The sequence below is a fragment of the Nannospalax galili genome, unplaced genomic scaffold (genome assembly GCF_000622305.1).
Source record: "Nannospalax galili isolate Female #2095 unplaced genomic scaffold, S.galili_v1.0 scaffold278, whole genome shotgun sequence".
In the NCBI taxonomy this organism is placed as follows: domain Eukaryota; kingdom Metazoa; phylum Chordata; class Mammalia; order Rodentia; family Spalacidae; genus Nannospalax; species Nannospalax galili.
Genome location: NW_008347536.1, coordinates 2,267,419 through 2,274,541, shown reverse-complemented (window position 1 = coordinate 2,274,541; position 7,123 = coordinate 2,267,419).

Here is a 7,123-nt window from a genome sequence, read left to right as displayed (position 1 = left end):
CTCACACACACACACACACACACACACACACAGTGTCACTGATCTGTAGGATCACCTATTAACACAGGGCAGTAGCTGGACCTGTAGTCCCTCCAGCCCCTGAAGAACTCATCTAACTCTGAGTCCTGGTTGCTAAATGAATAGTTCTGTGACTTTTTCCAGTCACCTGCTTAATCAAAGTTGGGGGTGGTTAAAAACAGTTTATCACTGTGGGTTCCACTTTGCCCTGCGTTTCACAAATGTCACACCCAGCCTTCAGCCTTTCATCCTGACTGCAGGTCTGGCTGGTCTTAGGTGACTTCAGATACAACATGAGGCACGGAGGCAATGCCTTCCATGGAATACTTTATTAGCTTCTATAGTTTTGTAAAGTGTAATCTTTATAATAAAGTCTTTCTTCTATTTTACTCATAATGACTTTGTTTCACTGATAGTACCCTAACTGATATAGCCCATAAAAAAAGATTCGTAGAATGTTAATGTTTGGAAGCAACTGTAGAGTTCTTTTTGTCTGTTCCTTAATGCATGGGGAAGCTGTAGCCCCAAATGTGGCTTACCCAAGTACCATACAAATAATGAGTGATTGGACCACTTTGCTAATTTGCACCTTAGATCTCTGACCTAAATATTTATCAGATTCCTCTTTGTTATATGGGACTGCAACCAGCTCATTATATGAGATCCTATTATCTGTAGCAGGCACTTAATTGAGTCAGGTACTTGTTAAGTGTTTTACATGTATTGTTTCATTTAATCCACATTATAAGTAGGCTATAAATGAAATCTGAATTGCTTCTCTCTCTCCATTGCTTTGCACTGTCCAGTGCTCCTATCAGTTGTCCCCGATGACTGTCTGCTCTCTGTGTACCGTTTCAATATAGCTCACTGATGGCCTAGTCTCTAAGCAAGGCGTTCCTCTACAAACAACTCCACAAATCATGTTCCCTTCTGTACACACTTTCTCATTGCAAGTGGAATACAATTTATCATGCCTACAGAAACCTCTGAGAGCGGACTCCATCTCTCCTCTTTTTCATCGTATTCTCTGTTTTGCTCAGTACATTATAACCACCTTGATCTTTCATCACTCCCTAAAACATGCCAGGTAGTACCTGCATAGGGTTTTGGTTCTCTCTTCTGCCTAGAATACCTCCCCTAGAACTTCCCATGATAAGTGTCATTTGCTCTGAGAGATCTTTTTTGGACATTCATATTCATGTCCAACCATTCCCTTCAATCATTTACTCCTTAACCCTACTTTATTTCCTCCAAAGTTTTTTAAGAATGTATCTTTCTCTATATATATCACTATCTTTAGTGTTTGTTTACCTATTATTTTCTCTTTCATCTAGAATGTGAACCCTATGGTATCAGGGTCTTGACTAGCTTGTTCACTAGTACATTTCTGGAGCCTAGTAAGTACTTGGTATTTGTTAAATGAACAGAATTATGTGACAGCTACTGTTACTCTATCTGTTTTACAGATGGAAGAATCAGAGTGTGTGAAATTAAAAAACTAGCCTAAAGTCCCACAGTAAATAGCATTGATATTCCAACTCAAGTCCCTTTAACTCTATGGGCTGTGTAATGTGTCACTGCCTCCACAGGTCTCCTCTGCACAAAATATACCATAGGATATTAGAACTGAAAGGAACTTCTGATAATAAGCTATTTCCTTCTGGAGTCCATTATAGTAAAGTTAACTACTTAACAACTGCTTGTTGAGTCTTTATACTGTGTCTTGCTAAGGTTAGTGTAATTCCTTCTCTAAACACGGTAGACATTGAGGATAATGCATTTATCATATCCTAGGAATGTCCAGATACCTTATTTTTTTAATCTGATTTTGCTTCAGTAGCCATAAACTTTTCAATTTCAAGAATTTGAATAAAGCTGGGTATGGTGCTTGCTTATAGTCTCAGTACTGAGGAGGCAGGGGCCAGAATCCTCTGGACTACCTAGGGATATCTTTCCTCAAAACAAATTATAAGTGTCCCTGCTTTACTATGTTTCTGTTATCTCTCTTGCTTTCAAGAATCCAATCCTAATTTCCTTTCTTTATATTCTAAAATAATACAAAGGAATGTCTTTTAAGAAAATGGTTTTCAGACATATGCAAAGAAAAAAACAGTAGCTGATAACATCTGTTAGACTACCAGAGACCTGGAAGGAAATTTCCAGATCATCTGCTGCAGAACCCTGTTTAACAGATAAAGAAGTTGAGACCTGGTGAGTGGAAAGACTCATGTAAGAGCAGGGTGAGAAACATATTCCTTACCCTGGCTCCAGGATTCTTTCTGTCATATCAGTCTGCCTTTCCTGCACCTCTTTTCTTCAGAATGCTGTGGAAACCAGATGAACAGCAAAAGCCAACCAAGGGGACCTGAGACTTCAATGGCATACAGGGACCTACTTCATAGCTTGCTCTGCAGAACTAGGCCCTTTCTTTTTGTTATAATACTGCCACGTATTATCATTCATTTGCTCGCTAAGAATCAAGTTCCCACTCTCCACCTACCCGGCCTGCAGTGGCCAGTCACTCCACATCTGCCATCATGTTTCTCCTTTCTCCTTATCAAAACACTGTTTTCCAGGAAAGTGCTGTGCTAAATGACCCTCCTTTCTGCCTCTGTGACTCTATTGAAGGCTTCATGGTGGGACAAGCTAATGAGGTCTGAATTACAGCATCCATACCATTTCAGAGCTGGAGAAGTTATGAGACTCAGAGAATTTGGGAACTGTAAAATACCTTAGAGGTCACACACTCTATCTTATCACCCATTTTTGCAGATAAATTTCACAGAGAAAGGAAGACCACACTGGTACTGTGAGCTAGACACAGGGTAAGGCTAGAGCCCAGGCCTTCTGTTTTCATAGTTCAGAGCTTCATCATGATAAAACCATGACACTGGAACACTAAGATAACCCCCAGGAGAGAATGCTGACTGATCTGCAGTGTTTTCTACAGTGGAAATGAAGAAATTCAATTTCCTCTTTAAGATAAAGGCTCACCATAGTAATTTTCTCCAAGAAAAACAAAGGAAACATAAAATTTCCTTATCATTATAGGGATTAGGTGAGAATTGCTAGATAAAAATATGCAAATTCCTGCTATTGTCCCACTTCATTTGACAAACAAAATTGTATGTATTTGAGGTGTACAATGCAATGTTTTAACTTTATGAAATGATTATCACAATTGGAGCTAGTTAACATAACCATTACCTTACATGGTCATTTTTCACCCGTGACAAGAATACTTAAGATAAATCCCAGCAAATTTGAAGGATATAATACACTACTAATTATAGTCACCATGCTGCACCTGAGATCTCTACAGCTCTTCTTCATCTTGTATAACTGAAACTTTACCCTTTAAGTAGCACTTCTCTGTTTCTCCAAACTCCATGCCCTGGCAACCATCATCATACCCTCTCTCTATGGGATCAATGTTTTTAAATGCCAAATGTAAGTGAAATCATATAGTATTTGTCTTTTTGTGTCTGGCTTATTCTGTGTAGTGTAATGTTCCCCAAGTTCGTACATGTTATGCCAAGTGACAGGATTTCCTTTTATTTTTTATAAAACGAATAATATTGCATTCTATGTGTATATCATGTTTTCATCATAAATTCAGCCACTGATGGAGTCTGAGTTTAATTCTGTATCTTCACTATTGAGAACAGTTCTTCAATGGACATAGAGGTCTAGATATCTCTTTGACATTCTGAACTCATTTCCTTTGGATGTATACCTATGAGTTAGGCTGCTGGGTCATGTGATAGCTCTATTTTTAATTTGTCCAGAAATTTCCATACTATTTTGCACAATAGCTATGCCAATTTACATTTGTACCAACATTATATGAGGCCCCCTTTTCCATATCCTTACCAATGTTTGTATTTGTCTCTTTAAAGATAGCCATTTTCACAGGTATAAGATACCTCATTGCGGTCTTGATTTTAATCAAGGAGGTGATGTTGAACATCTTTTCATATACCTGTTGGCCATTCTGTGTACCTTCTTTTGAGAAGTGTCTGTGGAGGTCCTTTGCCTATTTTAAAACCCAGATTGTGTCTTTGCTATTAAGTTATATGTATTCCTCATCAATTTTGGATAATAACATCTTATCATATGCAGGGTTTGCAGTTATTTTCTCCTATTCTATAAACTGTCTTTTCATTTTATGGATTATTTGCTTTGCTGTCCAAATATTTATTTTAATGCATACCCATTTGTTTGTTTTCCCCTTTTCTTGCTTGTGTTTTTAAATTAAAAGCATTAAACATTCTTTGATAGTTTCATACGTGTATATACTGAGTTTGGGACATTTTACCCCCACCCATTTCTCTCTCTCTCTCTCTCTCTCTCTCTCTCTCTCTCTCCCCCCCCCCCCCCCCGGTATTTCCTTGCTCCCACTAAAGCCATTCTTCTTCCCAACAATCCCCCCCGCCGCCTACTTTGCTGTCTTTTTTTTTAACCATTGACTTTAATTAAGCTTGCTTGCATGAGCATAGTGGGGAGTTACTTACTGGAATATGTGCAGTTCATCATTGGCTACACCACTGAGAAAATGACAGCCCCTACCACAGTGCCTTCAGTGAGGGCTGGGGCTTCATGAGCTCCTCACACATGAATGGTGGAATGGTGACAGACCCAGTCTTATGCAGATAATCACAGCTGCTGTGAGGTCATGAGTGCAGTGGCTATGTCATGTTCAGAAGACACTTTTGCAGCACTACTCCACAGCCTCTGGCTCTTACATTTTTCTACTTTTTCCCTGATATTCTCTGACCTTTGGGAGGTGGTAGTGTGATAGGTCTCTCATTTATAGCCAAGCACTCCGTAGTCACTTATCCCCCACACTTTGACTAGTTGTGAGTCTGTGTCTTAAACACCACCCACTGCAAAAAGAAGCTTCTCTGATGAAGGCTGAGAGAAGCACTAATCCATGGGTACGAACATAAGTATTTAGAAGATAGTTTGACACCATTTCCATTCAGCAAAGCAACAGTAGTAGGCTCTCCTATAAGGTCTATGACTTTCTCAGCCAGGGATTCTTGACCAGGTTTGCAGTATATGGCATAAGTTCCCTCCTGTGGAGTGAGTGTCAAATCCAAGCAAGGAGTGGTTGGTTACTCCTAGAAAAGCCATGCCACTATTGCACTGGTTGTCATATATTGCCATGCAGGACATTATTGTAGTTTATGGGGCACATAACTGAATAGGACCATTGATGGCTTTTCTCCTCCAGGAACTTGCATAGCACCTTCCAGTGCTATGAGAGCTATCTAACAGGGAGGGAGCTTCCAGCTCAGATCCAGCTTGATTTCTCAGTGTTTTACAACCTAAGTATGTGGCATCTTCAGAAATATGGCCTTATGTTCTCATTTTTGTGGGCAACTAAGTGCATTGTTTTTGCCTTTGTTTTAGAGGTCATACCCCAAAATTTATTGCTCAGACTAATACCAAAGTCTTTCCCTAGTGGTTTTACAGTTTCAGGTCACATATTTAAGTCTTTATTTAAAGTTGGTTTTGGTATGTGGTGTGAGGTAACAGTCCAGTTTCACTCTTACCATATATATTTTTAGTTTAGCCAACACAATGTATTGAAAATATTTGTGATTTTAAAAATTCTTCATCTTTGAGTTTTGATTATTTCATTATGTCTTTATGAAGTTCCATTTCTGAGATTTTTTTTGTCCAAAGTTCTCCTTGGCACAAGCCAAAGGGCCCAATTCCTCCAAAAGATGCAGAAATGTAAAAGCCTCAACTCCTCAAATTCCAGGTTATTTTTCATTGCCCCATGGGAGCACTAGATCTAACACCAGCGTGGATATACTATTTTGACACTAAACACATTTCTCAGAAAACTTGGGCAAAGTGCCATTTCAAAGAGGTATTTTCTAGCACTGTACCACAGTGCAGGATCACCCCTCCTGTCTTTCTTTTTGTCTGGGCTTTGCTGTGTGTGGAGGATAATTGCTTTGTTCGGTGTTTGCCACCCAAACATACTGGGGAAAAATGCATTTACAAAATCCTAAAGATTATTTGTCTGTTGTGGCTTTCATCATTGCAGAAATACCTTTTTCATAGGATAGTTCTTTTTTAGGTCAAATCCTGAGATAGGGATTTGTGTTCAAGTGATTTATTGAGTGTTATCAAGAAAGGAGGTGAGAGAAACAGGATAAAACATGGAAAGGGGTAAACCAGAATTTGGTCCCAGTTGATGTCTCATTTCAGCATGATCCCATGGGGAGCTCTGAAGCACAAATTGTACCATAGTGGTTCCCAGTTTAAGGTTAAGTGAGCTGGCCTTTTGTTCCTGCAAAAAGTTGGTCATTGGCCTCTAGCTATAGAGGTCTCGTGTGTGTGTGTGTGTGTATGTGTGTTCGTATGAGGCCGTGTGTGTCTCTGTGTGTGTGTGTGTGTGTGTGTGTCCCCTTTTGTTCCTGCAAAAAGTTGGTCATTGGCCTCTAGCTATAGAGGTCTCATGTGTGTGTGTGTGTGTGTGTGTGTGTGTGTGTGTGTGGTGTGTACAAAGCCTTCTGGTCAGGGTGGCTCTATTTGCTCGGGAACACTTCTTCTTGGCTGAATGCAATTCTCTAAAGAAGGGAGGGGGTCATTATGCATTGTATTAAACAACTCTCCCAGCAGCTGAGGGTAACTACCTGGTTTCACAGGCTGGTAGAAGGATCTGAACAGGACACCAACAGCAATTCTGAATCAAAAACTAGAAAAAATTAATCTAAATATGAGTATTGGTTTATTAATCTCAGAGTTTGCAGAGATTACGCCTCATTATATATACATTTCCACAAATTTAATTAATGAATAAACCATGGTAAAATTACATAGCAAAACAGTCCTGTAGTTTAAAGTAGATGTGCCTAAAGATTATGTTCAAATACATAGCTCTATTTGAGTATTTTGCCAGTCTGGTGAAATCATCCCCTTGAATGTTACAGCATAAATTACATTTAACGTTCCTTTTCATGACCAACATTACTGCAATATAGTTCACTCTTATGGAATGACCAATAGGTGGCACCAGAAACACCCATACCTATTGCAGCTAATTTATGCAGTATGAGTTCATGTACTACAAACTTCAGTCCCATTC